This window comes from Prionailurus viverrinus, chromosome A2, assembly GCF_022837055.1.
Source record: "Prionailurus viverrinus isolate Anna chromosome A2, UM_Priviv_1.0, whole genome shotgun sequence".
NCBI classification, from domain to species: domain Eukaryota; kingdom Metazoa; phylum Chordata; class Mammalia; order Carnivora; family Felidae; genus Prionailurus; species Prionailurus viverrinus.
Window position 1 is genome coordinate 80120035 of NC_062562.1, and position 26800 is coordinate 80146834.

General features: G+C 42.9%; 1 pseudogene; it reads right to left on the minus strand.

The window, feature by feature from the left end:
• Positions 1–24545: 24545 nt before the first annotated feature.
• Positions 24546–25484, minus strand: LOC125153511 (40S ribosomal protein SA-like; annotated as a pseudogene).
• Between the last annotated feature and the right edge of the window lie 1316 nt (positions 25485–26800).

Sequence of the window (26800 nt, forward strand, 5' to 3'; positions counted from 1 at the left end):
TTGTTGGGATGAGCACTGGGTGTTATAGGCAAGTGATGAATCACTAAATTCTACTCCTGAAATCATTATTTCACTATATGTTAACTAACTTGGACTTAAATAAAATTTAAAAATATATAAAAAAAAAAAAAAAGAGAGGAGTGAAAGGGAAGCAGAGAATACTAGGCCTTTCCCAGGGTATATAAGCTTTCACTGTTCAAGATTGGCATTGCATTCTGGATGGGAGGAGCAAGCAGATCTGGGAGAGATTCTGAAAGACATGTGGGAAGAAAAAGGAAGGCATTAGTTGTTTATTGCTGCATAACAACAGTACCACAAACGTAGTGGCTTAATATAGGACATATTTATTATCTAATTTCTGTGTCCTCTGTCTCAGTATCTCTCACAAAACTGCAATCAAAGTGTTGGCAAGAGCTGAAGTCTCATCTGAAAGCCTGCCTGGGGAAGGATACACTTCCAAACTCATGTGGTTGTCAGAATACAGTACTTTGAGGGCTATAGGACTGAAGGCTTCAGTTCTAATCCAGAAGCCATTTTCAGTTTTGTCCCATGTGGGCCTCTTCAATATGGCCGCTTGCTTCATCAAAGCATCAAAGCCACAAAGGTCATAGAGAGAGTCTACTAGTAAGATGGAAGTCATAGTCTTACACCTTAATCGTGGTAGTGACATTCCATCACCATTTCCATAGTCTATTGATTAGGAACAAGGCATAGGTCCCATCAACACTTAAGGAGAAGGCATTATAAAAGGGCAGAAAGCCAAAAGTTGGGGATCAGTGGGGGAGGCTACCACAGGGAAGAAAGAGGCGTGGCAGACATCTGTCCCCCCACCCCCCACCCCCCGCCTATCTATTTGTCTTTCCTCTGGTAATTATATCTAGTTTTTCCCTTGAGGGAAAGCTCTTTCCATCATTTCTAAAGTAATTCTGGCACTCTCAGCTCTAGAGGTGGGAACATTCAAGTGTGGTCAATCAGAATGTCACATGCTGAGTGATTGTGACTGGCTGAGACTTGGAAATATGATCCAACAAGAGTCAATGAAAAACAACAAAACTTTCTTGGGAATCCTGGAAAGATATGCCCTATTTTTCAGAATGATTTAAAGCTAGAGAGGACCTAGGGCCTGGAGTTGCTACTCCATCTGCTATGACATATAGCCCAAGACTGAAGGTAACATAGCAGAAGGAGAACAAGAGATGAGTCCTGACGTTATTGCTGAATGCGCCTTGAGTCAGCTGTGCCTTAAGTGAGTTATTTCTAGTGTGCTAAATCCAGTTTGGGTCAAGTTTTCTGTGATTTGTAACTGAAAAGGTCCTGACTGACACAGAGGAAGAAACTAACATTCATTTGACACATTTTAGGGTCATTAACATTCCATAGGTTATTTGAAGGGAACTTTTGAATCCTCCACAGTTTTATTTGGAGTTGGCAAATTATTTTACCTATAGTGATAAATACTTCACCTAAAATATGTAGCCCATAGTGAATTGTCTTAATGTGAGGTATATAAGATTAGAGATAAAGGAGGTGGTATCACTTTACTTTCATCTTTGTCTCTGTGATATTTTTAGCAGCCTAGAGAATCATAAGAGTTCCGAGATGCTTATATATCCTGCATAGGAATTTGTAGTGTCTTCTAGAGCAGATTTATGGCTAATATACCTTATTTAAAAAATCAAAGTATGTTATAGCACAATGTCTTTAGTGACATGCACTGTGGCCTTTGTAGATCTAAAATTCTCTTACTCCCTTCTCTATCCTCACTCCAGAAGTGAAGGGATATGTGTTAACATTTCATTTTACCTCAACTTGCACCAGAGTTTTTGGTTGGCTTTGCCTGGACTCTAGGTGAGTTTGGACGTTGAATTTGTGACTAGACTGTGTGGGGTGTGGGGCCACACACCAACTGGTGGGGTGTTAGAGCCATTAGTAAGAGACAAACACACCTATAGTTTGATAAGCCACCGATATCCCACTAATGTTCAGGTTGCTGTTATTTTTATGGTGCAGTTAATTGGTACCTAAAATCCAGTCTCCGAATACAGTTCACTTTTTTTTCAGAGACAAGATGGGGATAATGGTTATACTGTACCCATTAAAGGAACTGCAATACAATTTCAAATATTAATGTCAGTTTTATTTAATAAGCATTTACTGAGTACCTGTGCTGAGCACATAACAAAATGTTGGTAAATAATTAATTTTTCAATGATGGTACAAATATCATAGCACAAGTTTCTGTGGGTAAGCCTGACATTAGTTTATCAATGGCATGCTGAAGAATGTTTGATTATTGGATATAGTGTGATAAAGAAACTATATAAATGACAGAGACACAATTCACGTAACATAAAAAGGACAAAGGTAGAGGGGCTATTTTCTAGATAAGTTCATTCATCAACAAAGATTTATTTTGCTCTTATTACACCTTACATGTAGGGCTATTGCATACAGATGGGTAGTTTGTGCCCTGCACGAAGACATCTAGCCAACGGGGTAAGTGGGAACTGAAACCAATATTCCTTCTATTTGTCAGTCCTTTAAGCTGGTGTGGAAGTTGATCTACTATGGATGAGGGGGGGGAGCAGGAGTTCTGATCTGTGAATAGGCCAGCTGTCCCTCTGTTAAGGTGAGTAGGGTGGAAGGAGTGAGCATGGTAGAAACGTGTGGCTATAAAGATTAATCCACATATGGTTCCTGACCTTCAGGAGTTTAATTCAAGTGTGGGGTTAGATATGCAAACTGAAGATCATGATACAATGTAATAAAGGCTAATAATGATGTTGGCACATATGGCCATGGCCTTGGAACTGTAAGTTTAGGAATGTGATCCACAAACGAAGAAAGGTCACCCTGAGTGGGGGAAATAGCAAGTGCAGAAATTAGTGGAGGGAAAGCACTTGGTCTATTCTAGGAATGGTAAATAGTTGTTGCTTGAACTTGCAATATGTGAAAGAGGGGGTACTGGTAGTAGGGCAGGCTAGACTAGGACTAGATTAGGAAGGGGCTTCTAGGACAAGATTGAACATGGAGTTTGAACATCACCCATTAGTCATGGGGCACCATCATAGATTTGAAAGCTGGGGAGCCATGTGAATGAGGATGGGTTGGAAAGAGGGGAGACAGAGTTCTGTCACACCATCTAGGTAAGAGATGGCCAAAGTGAATCTCAGCATTGACACTGGGGATGGAAGAATGGAACATCCATGTGAGACGGTTTTGGAGATATAAGCTGATGCTTGAGCAACGTAGGGGTTTAGGGCGCTGACCCCCTGCACAGCTGAAAATCTGTATAGATTTTGACTCCCCTAAAACTTAACTACTAATAGCCTCCTATTGACAAGAAACCTTACTGATAACATAAATACTTGATTAGCATATTTTGTATGTTGTATGTATTATATACTGTATTCTTGCAATAAAATTTAAAAAAGTTATTAAGAAAATCATAAGGAAGAGAAAATACATTTATATTACTATATTTTGGGGAAAAATGCGTGTATAAGTGGACCCGCACAGTTCAAACCCAGGTTGTTTGAGGGCCAACTGTAGTCTGCACGTTCTAGTCTACTTCTAGTTGGTGGCAAAGGGCCGGACTGGGGGTGAGATTAATAGTGATGATTTTTGTAGAACAATGTCAAAAATGTACTACTACAACTCAAATTTCAAAAAAAAAAATCACAGCTTTTTTAATTGTCTATAATCAGTTGTTCATTTTTGATAGCTCTCAGACAATGGTAAGGGAGAAAAAAATACATGTGAAAGAAACACCTTAGTACCAACTAAAGAAATCCCACTCTTCCATACATCCTGTCAGGCTAACTCTACCTCTTCTGGTTAGACTCAGACTTTCAGGGTCTTTCCTCTGTACCCTGCTCTCTAACCTCTTGTTTTATGAGTCTACAGATTGTCCTTGACTTACAGTGGGGTTACGCCCTGATAACTGCATTTTAAGTAGAAAACATGAAAAGTTGGAAGTACATTTAACACACCTAACCTACCAAACATCATAGCTCAGCTTAGGCAAACTGACACATGCTCAGAACACTTACATTAGCCTCCAGTTGGGCCTAATCATCTAACACAGCCTATTTTATAATAAACTGTTGAATATCCCGTGTAATTTATTGAATATTGCACTGAAAGTGAAAAACAGAAGGGTTATGTAAGTGTACCGGTTATTCATCCTCGTGGTCCCATGGCTGACTGGGAGCTACAGTTCGCTGCCCCACCTAGCAGCAGGAGAGAGGATTGTCCTGCATGTCACAAGCCTTGGGAAAAGATCACAATTTGAAGTACAGTTTCTCCTGAATGAATATCACTCTCGCATCACTGTAAAGCCAAAACACGGTAAGCCACACCATCGTAAGTCGAAACCCATCTGTAGAGGAAAGCCGATCTGTTCTCATGGTGATGGGAGAGGCCTTACTGGGTCTGGGCTGGTCCCCGTTGTGAGGGCCCTAGCTGGGCTGCACTGGTCCTGGGGCCTGGGTGCTTTGTACTGGTGTTCCTGCAGTGTACCCAGTCATGTTTGGCGACTGGGTCACCAGCTGCTTGCATTCACTATTTCAGCTATATCCTTCCGGTTCCAAGTCCTCACACTCTTGTGGCCTCTTTGTCCAGATCCCAAGCCTCTGCCTGGACGCTGTTTTTTTCAGAACCTCTCTGGTCCCCTCTGGGACTAGCAGGAACTTCCGAGGCCCCTGGAGCAGCTCTTGGGAAATCAGAGACCTTTTTAGGCTCATCTGCCTGGTCACCTCCCTCAGTTTTTTCTAACCTGTGGCTCAGGTGCTGGATTATGTGGATTTATGTGTGAGGCTGGTAGTCTCATAAAAGGAAGCTAAGCCAGGGTTTTGTCTGCTTTGGGTCCTTCAGAACCTATCTGGAGCTTCTATTACACTCTTGCTTCCTGTCTACTCCCTGGTTTTGGTAACAGAGTTGGGGGTGTGTATAGAAACTCTATCATCTCAACACTTACCCCTTGCCCCAGCTCCTCCTTCCCATGCTGTCTCCCTGGTTAGCAAGGAAAGGAACTTGATCATTGAGGAGTATTCCAAGAGGTGTTTGGGTGGGTAGGCTGATGATGGCGGCAGGGCAAAGGTGTGGGGAGATAAAGGGACAATTTGTTCATTATAGACAGGGTGAATTTGAGGTGTCTGTGTTGTTCTAAGGCATCCTGCATTTGGCAGTTGGAAATAGGGTTTGAAGACAAGAATGGTTGTGGCCAATGCGGGGGTCCTTTGTAAGAGAAAGGAGCCCCAGAAAGAAGAATATATTGTATTTACTTATTCACTCAGTCATTCAAAAAACAGGAATTGAATGCCTGCTATATGTCAGGGCCTGTTCCTAGGCTCCAGATAAAGCAGTTAAACAACAAAAATCCTTGCCCTCACAGAGCTTACATTCTTCTGTGAACCCAATAATGCCAGGGTTATTACTTTGCAAGTCATAGGCTCGATATCATTCTAACAAAAGAGAATGTATTTCTCAGATGAGAAGAGACCATATTATCATCAGAAAAAAATTATTTCACAATGAAAAATAAAAACAGTAGCTGTGGTCAGTGTTGCTGGTTAAGAGTGGTTAAAAGGGAATGAGTGGAGGGGCGCCTGGGTGGCTCAGTCGGTTAAGTGTTCCAATTTGACTTCAGGTCATGATTTCCCAGTTCATGAGTTCGAGCCCCGATCCTCTGTCCCCCTTTCTCTCTGCCCCTCTCCCTTCCCCCTCTTCCTTCCCTCTCCCTTCCCCACCATCGCTTGTGCTCTCTCTCTCTCTCAAAAATAAACAAACATTAAAAACAACAGGAATAGATGAAGTTAAGGAAGGCAGAAGAAAGAGAGGGAGGGTAGCAGAGGCTTGAGGATGAGGAGCCTGGAAGGACCCTGGCAAGGAGTGGTTGGATAGGCAGGAGGAGGGAATGAAGCCTGAGCCCATCACACATACAGATCCCAGAGACCTTGAGGCCTCTTGGGAAGCTCACAGAAACTCCCTTCAACAGTCATACTTAAAGTCCATTTTGCCTTTTTGCCTTTCAAATAAAGAGAAGTATATTAGGCAAGCTGAAACGTAAGCTCAATTATCAATGAGGTAGGTTTTCAAAGGGAACAGCAATAAAGGACAAAAACTAGAGCTGGAGTCTGGCAAGAAGGAAGGTCACCTGAAGAGCAGAACAGGAGACTCTGGCCCCTACTGGCTTTGGGTCAGGAGGAAGAAGGATGCCAACGCGATTGCCAAGAAAGAAGATGGAAAACAACTCCGGAAGATCAAGACAGCGCGTGCATGCCGGGGCAGCAGCTGCGGGGTGAGTCGTGGGAAGGCAAACTTATGAGGGGCGTTAATCAAGGTAAAAGCAAAAGGAGAGCGAGGTGCTTCAGGGCAGAGTGTGTGGGAAGGACAGCGTGAGGGAAATCATTAGGAGAGATGCCCACGCCTCCCTTGCAGAGCAGGCTCTTTTGTCAGAGTGTCTGCTTGCAGCTCCTGGGGTGAGGTGGTGGGGTCTAAATGCCCAGATCATCAGTGCCAAGGGCAGTCCTAGAAGAGCCCGCTCCTCCCCCACTGTGCCATGGAAGAGGGAGGCCAGGGCCTGGGGGCTTTGGCATGTTTTCTTCTCTGTACCGGGTGAGGCATGGGCAGTGCTTGCACTTCACCAGTCCATGGGGAGCAGTGAGACCTGGAAGGGTCATTTATCAGAGGAAAGGGAGTCTTTTCTCCAGGTGAGGCTGGCATGGCTGCCCAAATGTAAATGTGCCGCACACCTTTGCCGTCAGTAAGTGTCTGAGACTCACTCCCATCCAGACTTTGCTGGCTTGACCGTGAGCCAGCCAGGACCCAAGCCCAGAGCCCAGACCTTCTGGTTCCTGGACCAGTGCCCTGGCAAAAGCCAGCACACAACCTGAGAACAATTTCTGTGCCTTTGTGTTTTCATCTCTGGAAGGAGGATAGTAAAAATAGCTCTCACACAGGGAATTATGACTGCATTTTAAAACAGGGGCAAAAAAAAAATTGAAAAACGAGCATCCTGTCACTAGGCAATTGTACCCCATTTTGAAGATTATGACCTAATCAAAATTACCCGGCATTCTGCTCTGCAAACTCTCGACAACCACACAGGATGTTTTTGAATGCAGTAATAAAAATTATCTACAGGAGAAAAACCCTACTGAATCTTCAATGTTACTCTCAGGGAGGAAAAAAAAACAACAACACAACTTCCTCCAAATCATTTTCAGATTATACCAAGGAATTCCCCACAGTGTGTTTTTGTGGAGGTCGTTAGAAAATTTTTACCATATACCCAGGTCAGAGCCAATCCCCCAAAAGCAGTAGCAAAGACAGAAGTTGGCTTTTAAAGATTTGTTGAGAAAGAAAATATGGGTGAATATATGGGAGAGGTATTTTAACTATTAATCACTAAAAAAAATGAGACTTTTTCTGTTTCATTTTCATTTGAGAACTGGGCTGTAAAAACTCACAAAATATTCAGAGACTTAGCAGCACTGATCATTCTTGGTTCTAGGATAATTTATATTATGGCTACTTGTTTATACTTTAGAAAATGCTGTCATTGTAGAAAAAACGCAGTTAAGAGTAGAAAGATGGTTAGCAGGGACTGGGTAGATGGGGGAGTTGGGGAGACTTTAAGGGTATAAATTTACAACCAGTACGTAGTCCTGGAGGTATAAGGCACAGCATGTGATTATAGACAATAATATTATATTGCCAAGAGACTAGATCTCAAATGTTCCTACCACGAAAATGAAATGATAATTATATGGCATGATAGAAATATTCACTAACACTACAGTGGCGGTCATGTTACAATAGAGAAATGTATCAAATCAACACACTGTATACCTTAAATTTACACAATATTATGTCAATCATATCTGAATAAAAAAGCCAATTGTAAAATGAAATTGTACTGAACTATAATGTTTTGGAAGACTATACATCAGGGGCGCCTGGGTGGCGCAGTCGGTTAAGCGTCCGACTTCAGCCAGGTCATGATCTCGCGGTCCGTGAGTTCGAGCCCCGCGTCAGGCTCTGGGCTGATGGCTCAGAGCCTGGAGCCTGTTTCCGATTCTGTGTCTCCCTCTCTCTCTGCCCCTCCCCCGTTCATGCTCTGTCTCTCTCTATCCCAAAAATAAATAAAAACGTTGAAAAAAAAATTAAAAAAAAAAAGACTATACATCAGAGCAATAAACATTGCCCATGTGTAGTTATAGATACATACCAATTAGTGATAACCTTCATATTTCAAATGCATTTCAAAAACTAAAATTTATTTCAATGAGTGTGAGACTTAACATTTTTATTTCCTTTGTAGGTTATTTTTTCCATAAATACAGTTCTGATCTTAAATAATTGTTTACAAGAATTCAGATGTCCTTGACCTGGGTAACTCTTTTTTCCAAATTATGGACTAATTAATTTTAAAAATTCAGTAGAGGCACCTGGGTGGCTCAGTTGGTTGAGCATCTGACTTCGGCTCAGGTCATGATCTCACAGTTCATCAGTTCAAGCCCCGCATTGGGCTCTCTGCTATCAGCACGGAGCCTGCTTTGGATCCTGTCTCCCTCTCTGCCCCCTCCCCCCTCATGTGCTTTATCTCTCAAAAATAAACATAAAAAAATAAAAAAAATTCAATAGAAAGTAGTTTCCTTTTTATTTGTTATATGCAAGGCATGTATTTTTGCCCTTAACATCATTAGACTCTTTTTTTTTTAAAGATCATTAGATTCTTTAAAAGGACAAATTAGGAATAATTTTTTTCTTTTCTCTTGAGGACAAGAACCATAGTGGCAGCTCTGTGGATAGGAGGGGATTCTCAGGAAAACTTTTCTTTTTTCTGGCTTGAGTATATACTTGCTCCTTCTGACCAGGCCACCTCTACCTGATATGTGACTGGGGTCCTGTGTGAGGTGACTGCGGTCCACCTTACCTGGCCTCCCTACCTAGGACAAGATGTTAAGTGCTAAGATGATAGGAAAAATATAGGATAAAATAGGCAGAGAGAGAAAGGATTAGGACCTGAGGTCCCTGGGTGGGGAAAGACATATTTTGGAATAATGCTGGGAAGGTCTGACGATAGGAAACCCTCTCGAGTGTAAGGTCCCTCTTAAGAATATAACAGATCCCACCTACTCCCCCTCAGGTTTCCCTCAGGAATTTGACAAAAGACCTAACTAAAAGTAAGTAGTAGACCATACAACCTCTGATCCACAAAGAATGGTATGGTCATATACCACCCCTCATACAATGGAAGTGAGCCAGTGAGGAATGGACAACCCAGCACCTAGAGCTATCCAGCTAATAAGGGTAGAACCTGAGAAGAAACAAGGAGGGAGGGCAAGGAAGGGGGGGGCGGCCAGAACCTTATAAAACAAGGACCCTTGCCTATAGCTGCCGGCATTCACTCTCGAATGTCCCTTCTCTCTAAAGAGAGCCTTCCTACTATTCCTCCTTTCTGATCTTATACTCTAATAAACTTTTGCTTGCCGCTCATTTCGTGTCCACCTCTTCATTCTTCAAAGCGGCAAGACAAAGAACTCCAAGTACTGAGGTAAAAACATCCTGTAACACTAACCTCAGCTGTTGCTGTGTGTGCCGTTCATGGCATCAAGGATAGACTAAGATACACTGGGGTAAAAAAAAATCTTAGTGGGTTTTACCAACAAAGGTTTACTTCTTGTTCATCTCCATCATGGGTTCTGCTCTGTGGGGCTCTACTTCAGGTCTCCTCGTTTGGGATATATACTGAAGCAACAATGCCATCCCGAGCAATCACAGGTCTCCCAAGCAGAATTAAAGACGGGTCTGGAGGCCTCACCTTGGCCATTAAAGTGTCTGGCTGGGCAGTGACACGTGTCACTTCTGCTCACTACCCACTGACTGAAACGAGTCTCATGGTCTCAGGGAAGTAAGATCCCATCATGTGCCAGGAAGGTGGGAAGCCAGAAATACTTGGTGAACGGCATGAATGATTATTATAGCTATTCACACAGTGTGCACATCCTTTTTCTCTTTCTCAGGAAGAAGCTGACTTTGATTAGCTATCTATCTGTCCTCCATGATACCCATTAAGTTAGGCAAACCTGACCCTATTTTCTTGTTCCCGGAATGGACTTTTGGCAATCAAAACAATCTTAGCCTGGTTGTAAATGGTTCAGGAAGGGAGATAAGACATAATTCAGGCCAATGAGAGGTTATGAGAGGTTTGCAGGGGCTTTGGGGAAGGTTTCTTCTCATTCTTCAAGGACAGCTTCTAAGACTCACTCCTTCGCTTTCCCTGGATGTGAGGAGGAAAGCATGTAAGCCCAAATGCTACTTGCAGCCATTGGGTGACCCACCATGGTTGTCATTTGAGCTGAGAGATGGAAAAAAGCTCAGTCCTTGATGAAATAAATGGCCAGGGCGGTGGGGGGGGGAGGGTGGTCAGTCAAACCTGAAGCTTCTCCTACCTTTGGACTTCCAGTTATCCTTGCCAAAAAATGTCCTTATTGTTTAAGCCACCTTGAGTTGAAGGTTCTGGTACTCGCTGCCAAAGCAGCACCCAAAGTGATCTATCTGCTTATCTATGTTTCCCACCATGTCCTTCCTGCTGATTTGTAGTCCCTGACTCCAGCTTGGCCTCCTTATTCTCACTCGACTAGCTGCTTCTCCCTCTTGTCACAATTCACCTGAATATAGAATATAGATTTGCCTCTAACTCCCAATATCATATGAATTCCTCCCTTTGCTTACTGACTTCATGACCTTCCCACGTGGCCTGCTGATCTTTTACTCTCTATCTCCAATGGCTTGGAGTATTCCTGGCCTTCCTTGATGAACAGCCCCCACACCAATACTAAGAAGGGGGCCAGCTTCTCCAAGACATTTTTGCTCCTTTAAAGCATGTGAGTTGTTTTATTAAATTATATCTTACCTCTACGCTGGTTGAAACTACAGCAGCCCATGTGGTCAAATGCTATAAAATACAAAAGGTCAGTGGAATTGTCCCTCCACTCTGTCAGGGGCACATAGTATCACAGAGCTGTGTGCTTTGCGATTTAATAATGGGCTTGCTTGAGTCCTAAATTGGGGCTGCACTATTGAAGCCTCGGCAAGTGGATTTAAAGCTGTCATGAAACATGCCATCACATCCCATACATGAACTGAAGGGTGACAGTAGGCCCAGTTCCGCAGCACTTGTCACAGCAAAAAGCAGAAAGCTCAGCACCAATGTGGGCAGGGGTGTGCTTTTTAGATCCAGATTTTAATGGGCATGTTTTAGGTGAATTCTAATAGGCATGAAGTTAACATCTTTTGCATGTCTCCCAGCCTGGCTCATTTACTACCATAAATATAAGTAGCGACGCCACGTTGACTTACCTCAAATAGTTTAGAAGTCAGGGACAAAGCAACGCTGCAAGCAATCTAAGAAACAGGAATATTTTAGGAGCTGTGTGGGGGTGGGAGGCATGGTGTTACTGATGTGAGTAGACATGCAGGATCTGAATTAGCCCTTTTCTGAACTATTAATACTTTCTAAAACCATACTAAGGAAGACCTGGACCTTTTAAATTTACTGCCCTTGTATTGAACAGGGATGAGTCCAGAGAGATTTCTGGCAGGTTCTAGGAAAATATTCTGAGACTGACAGTTGCTTTGGGGAATAAAGAGACAGCATGTATCTGCTTACCACCCCCGTCCCCCTGCCCCCCCCCACTGCAACTCCTATTCCTTTTCTTTAACTCATTTTATCAAGTCATGCAAAGCTTTCACAAATACAATTGAGGCTTACAAACTGTTAGAAGAATTGCTGTCTTAATGAACATCATTTAAGGAAGAGAGGAAGAAAGCAAGCAGGGGAGGGTTGGGGAGAGAGAACAGAAGGCTGTTATCTAGCTGGTTTGGCTCCCTCTCATCCAGAAGGCTGACTTTCCGGCAGGGGGAAGGAGGCGGGTCAAATTATGGTAATTAGGATCTTACGTGACAGCTCATGATTTGCATTTCCTTCATTTCATTGGTTCCCTTCATGTTTCCTGGAAGACTAAATAATACACTTCTATGTTTGTACCAAAGGATTATTCTTGGGCTTCAGAAGAGGAATGGCCATCAGAGAGCATGTCTGGCCTGGTTTTCCAGAATGGTTTTCAGGGGAATGAAGGCAGGTGGCTTTGTAGAATCAGGTGATCAGTCTCTAATGGACATTAAAGACTTTAGAAAAGGATCATAAGATTTTAGGAATTTCCCCGTGGCTCTATTATCCAGGTGCTGACTACCTAGTTTGATTGTGCAGTGGACTATCAAAGTCATTTATTTTTCCCTTCTCTGTTCTGCTGAATATATTTTGCCTTCCGAGAAACTCAAATTGTAGGAAAAGCCCACAGGAATTTAGGTATAGCTATTTTCTCATCAAATGGAAGTCACAGTAATTTCTCCTATCAGTCCAGCAAATGCCCTCTAGCCTAGGCCCTGGACTTTCCTCGTCTAACATATGATGTGATTGGCAACTTCTCACTGATGACAGAGATGCTGACTCTCCCCAGCTGCCAATCAACCACTGTACAGATCACCTTTAAATTCACTTTATATTAAATAAGGAAGGAAAGGAATGGCTTGGCACACCGAACTGCAGGATTGGTTGGACGTTCTCGGAGCATATTTTAGCAGAATCATAATTTCCAGCAGCTACTATGGAGAAGAAACTATTACAGAAACATTGGCTCTTGAATTTGATGTGACCACACACATCACTAGCTGTGTGATGAACATCTGCTTTTAAAATAGGGGCCCACACGGACAGCCATCCTAGTTCTACTTCTTTGCTATTGACATGAGTCCTACAGTTCCAATTATTCTACATCATTCCCCACACAGCAAATTTACAGAGCCTTTCAGTTCACTGCCTTTTCTGGGAAGGCCTATGGAAACTTTGCTCATGTTCTGATTATTATTCAAGTCACTAATAGCCAGAATATCAATGCTATGCATTCATCATGTGCCAATGATGACAGCACTGAGAAGCTTCAGGGCTGGGATCATCTGGGCCACCTTCTCATTTTGCAGAAGAAACCAGGGTTCAATTGACCTCCCCCAAGTCTGTTGGCTATTTAGAGTGGATCTGGCGAGAGAATGCAAAGGCTTTTTAAAATAAATGCTTTACTGAAATACGTGTATTCTATTTTTGTAGTATATAGAGAAAAGCATGCATACCACACGTGTGAGTTCAGTGAATTCACAATGTGGGAGCACCTGTGTGGACAACACCCAACTCACAAAACAGAATCGGTCCCTTTATGGTTCCTTCCCAACTGTGCCAGACATCTTAGACCCCACATTGACTTCTAATGCCTTAGGCTAATTTTGATTTTATATTAATGGATCTAAAAGCCTATAAATCAGCACTCTCTCCACCACCAGTTTCTTTGGATTTCACATTCTCCTAAAGGAGATAACATAAAACAGTTTAGGAGAATCAAATGCTTTTATGAGGTCAGATTTCTATCATATTCAAGTTGGTAGCTCTGTAGGGGCACCTGGGTGGCTCATTCGGTTGAGTGTCCGACTGGATTTTTAGCTCACGTCATGATCCCATGGTTGTGAGATCCAGCCCCATAATGGGCTCTGCCCTGACAGTGTGGAGCCTGTGTGGGATTCTCTCTCTCCCTCTCTCAAAATAAATAAATCAACATTTAAAAAAGAAAAGTTGGCAGCTCTGTCATCTTTCACAGGTAGGGACAAGGCCACTTCGTTGGAGACAATGTGTTAAAAAACCAAAACAAGCCTAACTCCACTCCTGTCCAGTCAGTGAAGATGCAGGGCCACCTAGTTGGTTCTTGGCCACTCTGGTGACAGTTGTAATTCTGTAAGTGTGAGTTCCAATCATTATTTTGAAAAATTTATGACCGTTTTTGTGGCTGCTATTGATTTTCATCCTGATATATTACTATCCTTGATAATATTGCTTTTTCAACACCAACTTCTTCGTAGATCTAGAGAAAGAAATATCATCTGAGTGCTTACTAAATTTCTTCACAATGAATAACCAACTTTCTACATCTCCTTTCCTATAACAACATTAGTCTTTTTTAAAAAAAAGTTTATTTATTTTGAGAGAGAGTCCAAGTATGGGAGGGGCAGAGAGAGAGAGGGAGAGAGAGAGAATCAGCGGGCTTTGTGCCGATGCGTGGCTCAATCTCACAAACCGTGAGATTACGGACCTGAGCTGAAATCAAGAGTCAGTCGCTTAACCTAGTGAGCCTCCAGGCGCTCCCAACGCTAGTCTTTCTATTTGTTTATTTTCATTTTGGTTGAAATACTTAGTTTTCTATGACAGACATTTCCCTCTCTTTCCTCTGTTTTCTCCCTTTTTTCCAAGCGGTAACATAAACCTACATGCTTCATTTACTATCCAGTTGTGTAGCTGACTGTGTCTTATAACTGCCAGCAAATAGCAGGATCTGATACAGACAAATGGTCAGCTCACAGGATAGCTGGGAGATCTGCATCTTTTGGTCACACGTCCCTCTTTGCACAGTCAGATACTTTCCAAAGCAGTTTATGTCCTTAAATATAAGTGGCTGCAGAATTGGGCCTACCAGCTGTCCACACTCTTGCAGCGTATATATGGATCACCTTATTTTTCTGCTCTATAAGTTATGGAATATGGGAAAAACAGAATAGATCTTCCTTGTCTAGTAAATGAAGGGGTAAAGTTACAGTAGTAAAAACAAGGTACAGAACAAAGTGCTTGGGTTTGCTCTCCAGAGGGCATTTTATACAGCCATGTGCCTTCTTCCCCAGAGGCAGCAGAATTCTTTTGATATTGGAGTCTAGAAGAACGGTAAGAGCCAAAAGTGAAAAAGCTATTTAGTCATGGATAGTACCATGTCAAGTGAACTGAAATAAGTACCCGTGACGGAGGTGATGAAGTCATCTGAAATAGAGTTTGGACTCAGAGAATTCTAGCAATTTTTGGATTCAGATGGGAGAGCGACATGTTGTGGCTTCCAGGGAAGAAGCTGGCCATAAAGAGGTATCTCAGATTTAAAAAAAAAAAACATTGAAGAATCCCCCCAAAACATAGTTTGCCAGCATGCTAGCTAATGACGAGGCTGGGGGCACACTTTCCAAAGCATTCTATCCATTCTCCTTCCTGGGGTGTCTACCTGTGTATCTCTCTACCCTTTGGATGGCTGGAGGCAGCAAGCCCCTGCCTGTGGAGGGAGGGAAAGAGGGCAGGGATAACACTGAGGGGAAAATGCTCTATCTCTGACTTAATTAAACTCTTTTTTTAATTGTGCCAGAATTAGCCCTGTCAATAAAATGTTGCCTACAGGCTTCCTTCCCAGCGTTTTGAAATTTCCTTTGTACTTCTGTGTTTGTTTTGTGAACAAACAGAAAGTTTCCTGAAACCACGGAAGTCTAAGCCAATGACCCCTCCCCTTCCTCAGATCAGATTATAGTGGTGACAGCTTGGTTACTGGAAAGGAATCAGCTCAGAAAGACAGTTCCAATTACACCAACAATAATTATGAAGAAAAAAGGGGGCAGTTGTGGGGGTAATCACAGAATATTAATCACCGAAAAACGATGAGAAAGTCTAAAATTTATGGAATGTCTTCCAGAAAGTTCAAGATGTTCTATTCATGCTTTTCATTTATGTCAACGACATATAGAAAGATCAAACAGCTTGATAATAGAACCACACATCTAAATAGTATTTTTAGATATGAATTGCTTTTGCTTACCCTTTCTCGTTTGAATCTGGCAAGTAGAGAGTTACATAATATATTCATTTTGTATACACAGAAATGAAGCTCCAAAAGGTTATGTGACTGGTTCAAAGTCACAAATGACTAGAAATCTGGTCGTCTAGCAACCGATAAAGTGTGAATTTCAGTGCATTAGAATGTCCTATTTAACATATTTCAGGAGGGTAAGTTATAGAAGATGGGCTGGGCATCCTGACATAATCAGATAATAACTGAGATTACAATAGCCTCTTTTAGGCACCACGGGCTTCAAAAGGAAGAAATGATCTGATTTTGTTCACAGGTGCTTTATAATCTGGTTGGGGAGAGTGGCCCTTATATCAGGACTAAACAGGACACTGATGGTACCAAAAAAAAAGCATCAGCAAATTCCAGAAAGGGGACATGCAATGCCAGGCCAGGCAATGCTGGGAAGGTTTTCAGATAGGAGGCAGGATCGAGATGGACTGAGCATTGTATGGAAGCAGTCTCTGCCTGTGGGGACAACAGTGGGATGTGTGAATCTGTTCACAGGGAGCCAAAAGGCTACTCACGAGACATCCTGATTTTAGTTACATAGAAGAAGATCTGGGAAATTGTGGGGAGAATTGTCTTGGGTGGTGAACAGGCCAGGCTATGAGGACCCACAATTAAAGCTTCAGAAATTGCTCTTGGAAGCGACCAGGCAGTCAGGCTAGAGCACAGAGCCCTGCAAACACATGGGTCCGTTTGGTTTATGCTACTCAGCAATGTTGTCACCAGCTTTCTTCTTGTCCTTTAAGGCAGTTTTGAATATAGAAAAATAGGATAAATCAGAACATTCAGAAACCCAGAGACAGATTTGGTTGGCTGGCAAATTCTATACTATATAGTGTTAGTGTAGTGCCCCCATTATCTAGGAAATCTCTCTTCTAGAAAAACTCCTAGAAAAAGTTAGGGCCTACAACCAATATGAATGTTGACAAAGACTCTTGTTAAAGACTTCACTCCTCCATTAAGATGCCTACGGAGAGGAATTCTCTCAAAACATCTAGGTTAGCCACAGGGCTGAGACTAATGGAGAGAAACAAAGCTTATGGGTGGATGACTACACCAGGTAATTCTTCTGTTTTCCTACTACTCTTTAAGGTGTCCAAACAATTTTTAAAGTACATATGGATTTAGCAGAAAATCCATATGGGGAAAGAATGATTGATGCCTGATAGGAACCAAAGTTTCTTCTGGTAGGTTGGGTAGTGGGACATGCACCTTGAATCTAGGTTGCTCTGTTAATTTTCTTTTCCTCATGGTGGCTTCCTGTGCAGAGTTGAAGGTTGGTTGGAACATGGAAAACCCCAGAAACACAATGAAGTTAAAAAAATTCACCATTAGCATTTCTCTCAACTCCAGGGATCCATTGGACTTTACTGACTTATTCAAGCCTTAAAACTGACTTATTCCCTTACCTCTGTCTTCAGGACTGACCTAGGTTCTTTCTATACATTTACCAAGTACACCATGTACTCATTAGCTATAGTATGAGAGAGACAGTGAGTGAGCGAGGGAGGGAGAGAGTGTGTATGTAAAAGAGGGAGAGAGAGAGAATTTAAGGAGTGCAGGTTGATTAATGACCTCCATTACAGTTAGGGGAGGCAAGCTGTCAGTGGGCATGTGACAGGGGCTGTGAATTTATCTTCATTTGGACCTTCTCAATTTCCCTGTACTTTCCATTCTGTAAGCATCTTGCCATGTTGTGTGTTCTAGAGTTGAAAGGCATTATTTTTTAGTTTATTTAATTTTTTAAATGTTTATTTATTTTTGAGACAGAGCACAAGTGGGGAAGGGGCAGAGACAGAGAGGGAGACACAGAATCTGAAGCAGGCTCCAGGCTCTGAGCTATCAGCACAGCCCGATTTGGGGCTTGAACCCATGAACTGTGAGATCATGACCTGAGTTGAAGTCAGATGCTTAACCGACTGAGCCAGCCAGGCACCCCAAGATTATTTATTTTTGAGAGAGGGAGAGAGAGAGTGCAAGCAGGGGAGGGGCAGAGAGGGAGAGAATCCAAGCAGGCTCTGCACTATCAGCATGGGGACAGACTCGGGCCAAACTCATGAATTGTGAGATCATGACCCCAACCGAAATCAAGAGTCAGATGCTTAACCGATTGAACCACCCAAGCGCCCTTCAAGGTATTATTTTTTTAAAGACATAGTTCATAAATGCAAGAATGGTGCTCAACCAAGAATCAACAATTGTTTACCACAATGGTGGAATGAAAAGTTGATATGTTGGACATAGAGAAATGTGGTGCTTTCCTAAAGGGATTTTCAAGGACAATTCTGACTATACATAATTTTTTTAATAAACATTTTTTAATGTTTATTTTTGAGAGAGAGAGAGAGAGAGAGAGAGAGAGAGAGAGAGAGAGAGAGAGGATCCCATGAGCTCCATGATGACAGCAGGGAGCCCGATGCGGGGCTCAAACTTAGAAACCGTGAGATCATGACCTGAGCCAAAGTTAGAGGGTTAACCAACTGAGCCCCTCAAGGTGCCCCATGGCTATACCTAATTTTTTCCCTGCCTCTGACTTTAACCACAACTCCTACAATCTTGTGGAAGGATGAGACAGAGAATGAATGAAGGTGAAGAGAAAGACAGTGGGAGCAGCAAGTGTGACTTAAAGGACACTATAACCAACACCTCAGGAACCCATGTCCTTGTCCATGAATGGTCATATGCTGCAAATGTTCCAGTAGCATCTTTCTCTCTGGCTTCAGCAATTCTCAGGGCATTCACAGGAGGAAGGTAGGGAGAAGACAGCCTTGCCCTCTTGTTAAAAAAAAAAAACAAGAAAGTCAAGGTATTGACTGGCCTTAGCCAGTGAGAAAGCTTTAGACTTTGAAAACTGGATTCAGTCTGTCTTCTTACATGTATAATTTAGGCACAAAATAGACCACTGCACGCTTTCTCAATAGTGAGAGAGCAAACGTAACAGAAAAAGGTTTTTATAGTCCCATTGGATGAAGCCCTACAATAGATTGAAAGGATAAGATGTGAAATGGTGTGTGAAGAGGATGAGCTACGTTAACGGAGGAATCAGTCTGAAGAGCTGTAGCTCACAGGATTCGGGATGGAGGGTGTCGATGCCTTCTGGAGAACACGGTCTTGAATAGTCTGTTCATATCCCTTGATACATGCTGAGCTCTCTAAAAGTTGGGCTGTAGGTGATTCTGTTCTGCTTATCAGACTATAAATTAGTTGACCCACATCATGTGTCAGAGATTATAAGAACAGAACCAGGAAATCTGCTGGGAACACTCTTCATGGAGGAATTACGTTTTCTTCCACGTGTGAACAAAGAGATACGATTCCTACTCTGCCTATGGTACTACACACGATTTATAAAAGCATCACTAGGGATAGGCTGCATGGTGCAGGGTTTAAAAAATTCAATGAGAAAGACCGTAAGGATGATGAGCATCTCCAATCTATTGTTCCTATGCTTTCTATTGTTTCAGAACACGTGGCTACACTGGGAACGAGCTAACATTAATTTGGGGCCTCACAGCTGCTGTGTTTCAACAAGTCGCCCAAATTACCCTGAAAGCACTCGCAAGACTTTCCTGTACCTGAAGGGCTGAGAGCATTGTCTGGATAACACGAGGCCTCGGGATGATGCTAGGAGTGTTTCTCAGTGGTTCCCAATGCAGCTGTGAGAACAAGCTCATTTGAGAAGTGGAAGGACTTCTGTCTCACTGTCCGGGGATGAAAACATTTAAAGGACAACAGAACAGGGGCACCTGGGTGGTTCAGTCAGTTAAGCGTCTGACTTCAGCTCACATCATGATCTCTCGGTTTGTGGGTTCAAGCCCTACATCGGGCTCTGTGCTGACAGCTCAGAGCCTGGAGCTTGCTTCACATTCTGTGTCTCCCCCTCTCTCTGCCCCTCCCCTGCTCATGCTTTGCGTCTCTCTTTCAATAATAAATAAACGTTAAAAAAATTTTTAAGAGACAACCAAACAAAGCATGAAGGTCAGTGGCTTGCAATAGCAGGCTGCAGCAGAATAATTAAAGATTGTAACTGAGCCTAGTCATACATGGGGCACGATAAGAGAATGTTTTTGTTTTTTTAAGTAGGCTTCATGCCCAGCACGGAGCTTGAACTCATAACCCTGAGATCAAGACCTGAGCTGAGACCAAGAGTTGGACACTCAACTGACTGAGCCACCCAGGTGCCCGGTAAGAGAATTTTCTAGGACTGTCTTATTGATTCTGAACAAAGCTGGGCTTTCGGTAAATATATTACAGTGTCTCTTTAAACGTTATTTTCTGATAATACAAATGCATTCGTATGATCTGGGTAATTAAACTTAATTGTATAATTAGAACAAATGAGCAGAATTAGATTGCATTAACCATATGTAACAACATTATTAGGTACATAAATCTTTTCTTCAAGGTTTGTATGGAACTCTCCCACTCCCATCCCACCCCATACACAGAGTAGTCTTACCCCCCAAGACCGGGAACTGTCATCTTATGTTGTTCAGGATGGCACCTATTATTTCAATCCCTCTTACTCCCCTGCGTACAAGGAATTATACGGTGGCACTAGAGATATTAATGAGGCATGTTAGGGATAACCCATGCCTCAGTAGCAGATTGAGAAAGTTGATTCTATGATAATAATAGCTGCATTTATTAAGTATTACATTATACAAGGTATTAGGGCAATCATTTTATATATCATCTCATCCCAAATTTGATAACAGTATGAGGTAAATGTTATGCTTATTTGACAGGTAAGGAGGCTGAACAGACAGCAACCCAACTATGGATAATTGCAAAGTTCAGCTCCTAGCCATTATGCTACTTTGACTTTGATAAAATTGGCTATTTTTATATATTTTTAATGTTTATTTATTTCTGAGAGAGAGAGAGACATACAGACAGACAGACAGAGACAGAACATGAGCAGGGAAGGGCAGAGAGAAAAGGAGACACAGAATCCAAAGAAGGCTCCAGGCTCTGAGCTGTCAGCAGATGGGGCTCAAACCCATGAACGATGAGATCACAATCTGAGCTTAACCAACTGAGCCACCCGGGTGCCCCTAAAATTGACTATTTTCATTCTAAATACTGCCAGTTAAAGAAAGCTTCCACTCCCTGCCCTTATATCTTTCTCTGTGGATAGGTGAATTTTATATAAACATTTTAGTCTATAACCAGTAGCTAAGCTGGATATGGACCATTGAGCTGAGGTGGGAAAATTTTCAAAGTGAAATTGTTTCCATCCAACTATATTGCTCCTTGCTGACTGTTCACTGAACACCTATGGAGCATGAGTTGTTTCCAAGAAGAGAAGGTGAGGGTAGGGAAGGTGAGGAGAGTCTGTCCACAGAGAGGGTCTGGCATGGACACAGACACAGAGTTATAGAGGCCCAGTACGTGAGGGGAAGTGTGTCTGTGAGTGGGGGGGATTTGAGGTCAGAGAGGAAAGACTGGCAGAGCAGGTGGGGGCCAGAACACAGAGGCATTGTTGGCCAACCAATGCTTGTGGAATTAAGTCTGTAGGAGATGGGAGTCTATGGACATGCCAGTGGGGTTAAAGCTTAAGCAACATACACTAAATAATGAGATTTGTCTTTTAGAAAAAAAGAAAAACAAAAAACTAGCACTAGCATGGAGAACTTCTTGGAGGAGCAAACGCAGACAAGGAGAAAGCTACAATGGTCCAGTTGAAAGAAGATGAGGCCCTGGGGAAGGACAGAAGTGGCCACATTCTCTAGACATTTCCAGTTTAAGATCAGCAGGATTTTGATATTTAGTAAAAGCAGGCTAGGAGACTTGAGGGGTGTGTGTATGTGTGTGTGTGTGTATGTGTGTATGCATATATAAATTAAAAATATATATATTTAAGTTTATTTATTTTGAGAGAGCATGAGCATGCACACACATGAGCAGGGAGTACAGACAGGGATAGAGAGAGAATACCAAGCAGGCTCCATGCCGTCAGTGGATAGCCTTATGCTGGGCTCGAGCTCACCAACCATGAGGTCATGACCTGAGCCAAAACTAGGAGTTGGACGCTTAACCAACTGAGCCACCCAGGTGCCCCTTGAGGACGATATTAAGCAAGATCACAGGGAGAAAATTCTTTGTTCTCTCTAGAAGAGGTTCAATAAATTAAATGTTGGGTATGTTGAACTTGAAAGAAATGTAGGACAGTTAGCTGGAGGTGTTCAGACAGTAGATGAAGCTGGGTAGGGGCTAGAGATCTAGATATTCGTTTACTTACATGTATTTATTGAATGCCTACTAAGCTCCAGTCCTGTTTCAGAGACTTGGGATAGAGCAGTGAAGAGCCATCAACATGTAAGTGGCTGGTAAAGCTGGAGGAGTGGCTGAAATCCTTGGCAGTGTGAGAACAGGAAGAGAGGACAGCTGAGGACAGAACCCTAAGGAATCTGGACACCTAAAGGGCAGGTAGGGAAGTAGGGGGAGGAGGAAGCAAAGGGGATTGAGACAGAGTGGTGAGAAGGGCAGGAGTACATGGCATTAGTGGGAACAAAGGAAGGGAATAGGGCCCATCATGTTTATTAAAAAATTTTTAAATGTGTTGGGCATCTGGGTGTCTCAGTCAGCTGAGCTTCTGACTTTGGCTCAGGTCATGATCTTGAGGTTCATGAGTTTGAGCCCTGTGTAGGACTCTGTGCTGACAGCTCAGAGCCTGGAGGCTGCTTAGGATTCTGTATCTCCCTCTCTCTCTGCCCCTCCCATGCTTGTGCTCTGTCTCTGTCTCTCTCAAAAATAAACATTAAAATTTTTTTTTAAAAAATACTTATAAAATGTGGTAAAAACAACCTAAAATTTACAATTCTAATGATTTTTTAAAGTTTCTTGTTTAATGTTTATTTATTTATTTTGAGAGAGAGTGAGGCAGAGAGAAAGAGAGAGAGGGAGAGAGAAAGTCCCAAGCAGGCTCCACACTCAGCACAGAGCCTGATGTGGGGCTCGATCTCACAAACCGTGAGATCATGACCTGAGCTGAAATCAAGAGCTGACACTTAACCCACGGAGCCATCCAGGTGTCCACCATCTTAACCATTTTTAAGTAAATCATTCAATAGTGTTAAGTATATTCACATTGCTGTGCAACAGATTTTCAGAACATTTTCATCTTGCAAAATTGAAGTTCCATATCTATATGAAACAACAACTCCCCATTTCTCCCGCCACCCAGTCCTGGAAGCCAACATTCTACTTTCTGCTTCTATGAATTTGATGACTTCAGCAGTGTCATGTAAATGGGATCGTGAAGTATTTATCTTTTTGTGACTGGCTCATTCTCTTAGTGTAATGTTCTCCAGGTGCACTCACACTGTAGCATGTGACAGGATTCCCTTCCTTTTTAGGGGTAAAATTCCATCGTATATATATACCCTATCTTATCTATTCATCCATCAATAAACACCCGGGCTGCTTCCACCTCTTTGCTTTTGTGAATAATACTGTTATGACATAAGTGTGCAAATACCTCTTTATGACCCTGCTTTCCAATGAATCACGGGAATTTCCCCCCAACACCAAGTTGATAGCTAACTTGACAATAAATCATAGAAACAAAAACAGTAACAAAAACCTGGAGTCCTACCTCCTCGGGGATTCTGATTCAGTAGGTCTGAGGAAAGGCCTGGGAATCATTTGGTTCACAAAGCCCACCACAATGAGGCTTTGGTTTGGGGAACAGTTTTGGGAACCACTGCTCCTGAACAACTGTTCTGTAGTGCAGGGCTCCTCAACCATTGCAGCTTCATTGAACCACCGAGAAGTTTTTATAAAGATGCTGATGCCTGGACCCCATCTCCAGATATTATGACTTCATTGACTTGGAGTATGGCCTGGGCACTGGATTTTAAAAGCTCCCCAGGTGATTCTGATATGCAGCCGAGACGGAGAACCACTGTTCTGGTATATTCCTACTAATCAGTGTCCTGAATTGTTAGTTTCAGCAATAAATAACAGAATCCTAGCTCAAGGGACATGATAGAATCTCTCATTGAGTAAATATTGCCTGAGTGCACCTGTCATCTATTTGCATAGCCCTGTACAGTGGACTTTATGTCGTTATCTCATGGAATCCCTCACATACACCTGTGAAGCAGTGTGAGTAGATATTATCCCCATTTTATTGATGAGGAAACTGAGATTCACCATTTTTTAATAGCACACTTGTAAATATAAACACAGATTAGGTACATGTGCTTCCCTGAAAAGACACCATTGTCTGGGGCGAAGGGGGGGCGGGCGGGGCATAAGACAGAATCAGGAATTTGGTTGTAATGAGGTGCAGGACAGGTCTGAAAATATATGAACATTCAGAGAAAGAGGTTTAGGAAGAGTAATTTGTGAAGAGGAGGGATTCAGAGAAGGCTCTTCAGAGGAGGTAGCCCTGGCTCCTCTTGGAACTGATGAAAGTTGCAGAATTTCCTTTGAGGGTCTGAATGGAGGGCAAATGACTGTGGCCTTGGGGCCGTGATCCAATTGGTTCCCTTTATTGGATTTTTATAGTTCTGTAACCCAGTCTGTGTAACTCCCTTAGCGCTTTCAGTATATCGCATTTATAATAAACTCCGTTTTTCTTTAAAAAAAAAACAAAAAACAAAAAAACCCTGCTTTCAATTCTACTGGATATACCCCTAGCAGTAGGGTAGTTAGAGTATATGATAGTTTCATTTTTAACTTCTTGAGGAACCACATGCTGTTTTCCACAGTCCACTTGGTTGTTGTGGTTTTATTTTAGAAACGGTTTATTTCCGGTCAATCTCATTTCCATTTTGTTTGCCTTTGTGCAAGAGCGGCTGAAGATGACTCAGTGGTTGCTCCTGCCCGTTCAGTGGCCTGAGCAGTGGGAGCCGCACACCAGTCTTCAGGGGCAGGATGAGCGCTCAGGTCTTCAGTGGGGGAACTGCTGAATTGGGCCCCGAGGGCCCCGCACGCCTGCAGACCAGTCTGAGACTTGGGGTTGAGTAGCCCTGAATTCAGGAGCGGGAGCAGTCCATTCACCCTGAAATTCCTCCTTGGTCACGGCCTTTTCAGCAGCGGCCTGCTCTTCCTTTTCGATGCTTCAGGATCTCTGTAGAAGCAGAGATCGGGCAGGACCTCCCGTGGGTGCTCACGGAAAGGGAGCCGCGCGCACAGAACTTCCCGGGCCAGCAGCCACGTGGGACCCACCGAGCGAGCTCCCACGTTGTTGCAACGGCTGGCAGCGCCCACAGAGGGCAGAGGCGAGTCTGTGACACAGAGCGATGGGACGCAGGTGAACGGAAGACGCCTCCGTGAGAGGCTGGCGGTCAGCCCTGGGATGGGTTACCACCAGAAGTCTCGGCTCCCGGAAGGCTGCCTGGATCTGGGTTAGTGAAGAAGGTTCCAGAAGTGAAGTGGCCAACAATAGGAGTGGCTCCAGCAGCAGCAGCAGCAGCAGCCACAGCAGCAAACCTCAGCACAGCTCACTGGCCAGTACTCCTAGATGATGTGACACTGATATCAGCTGGGGTTTCAATGGCAGCAATGGCACGAGCTGCCAGCAGAAGCTTCTCCCAGGTTCTCTTCAGATTTACCATGTAGCTGCCACCACTTTTCCTCTTGTATATGTACTGTTCCATTTGGAAGTCAAGGTTGATGCCACCTAGGTGGGTTCCCGCTGCGGGGAATTTAAGGACATCCTCCTCCTTGCATTTGTAGGACATCAAGGGCTCCGGACATCATGAAAGTTTCCCTTTAAGATGTGACAGGAATGCAGAACAATGCTGTATGGACCCCTCTCTGGGTAGCACGGAAAGGCAGTCTACTTGGTTTTTGATATCTCTAATTCTGATGAGATAGAATAGAAATGATAGCTATTTGGCATATTACCTGCCTGTTGAGCAGAAATGTGCATTATCTTATTTAATCCTCAAAACAATATTGTAAAGAGGTATTATTAGCACATTTTGCAGATGAGGTACAGAAATGTTAAATAGGCCAAGGAGGTAGTTAGGATGTGGGAATCGAAATCAGGTCTCTCCTGATTTTCAGATGTAGCCATTGTGACGTTTTATTTCCGAAGAAAAGGGCTCATTTTCCCAAGTTCCCTAGCGATCTGTGACATATTTTTCATGAGTCAGGTAATATTTAATTCTTTAAAGTTTTTTATTTATTTATTTTGAGAGAGAGCAAGAACACGTGCATGGGAGAGAGAGAGGGGAGAGGAGAGGGAGAGAGAGAATCCCAAGCAGGCTTGGTGCTGAGATCAGGGTGGAAATCAAGAGTCAGACACTCAACCAACTGAGCCACCTCGGCGTCCCTCACAAGGTAGGGTTTAAAAGGACTGGAGTAATTTACTTCCACTCTCATAATTCTGACCCCGAATTCTTAAATAGTCACATCTCTCCATGAACAAGTAGAAGCGGGTCATTCCTACGCACCACCAATAGCTCTCCAGGTCAACACCACACTGAACCTCTCTTCCTCAGCTTGGTGTGTGCATTGTAACCAGTTGCTGTTATTGTTCGGAATTAATGAATAGTTTGCAAACTAGCATCACTTCTGTGAAAGTTGATGGACATATTAATTATACCTTATTCAGATTTCACAGTTGTGCGACCCAGATTCTTCTTTTCTGCCAAATTTCCAAAGATGCAGTGGCATTTTAAAAACTCCAGTGAAACACAGATAGTGTATTAAAATGTAAACAAGGAAGGAACTGGCCATGCAGAAATGGGAAGATGATGAGCTTGGTTTATCTGACTTCAGGACTACAGTCAGATGGCCCATTTTCAGGGTTTTTAGGTTGATTCAACAGTGCACATCTTTCCCTTCTGGGGTTTTACTAAAATCTTTTGTAGGCACTGTTATCTACTCAAGTGTCTCCTCTCTGTTACATAAGGATCAAAGCATTTACTTGAGGCCTGATACCAGCTGCTGATTACCAGTATCCTCAATGCATTAGATCTCTTGTGTTTGGTGTTTATAGTCTACATTGATAGAAGAGTGGGATGCATACAGGCTTCACTATTACTTATTGAGCTACTGCCACAGCA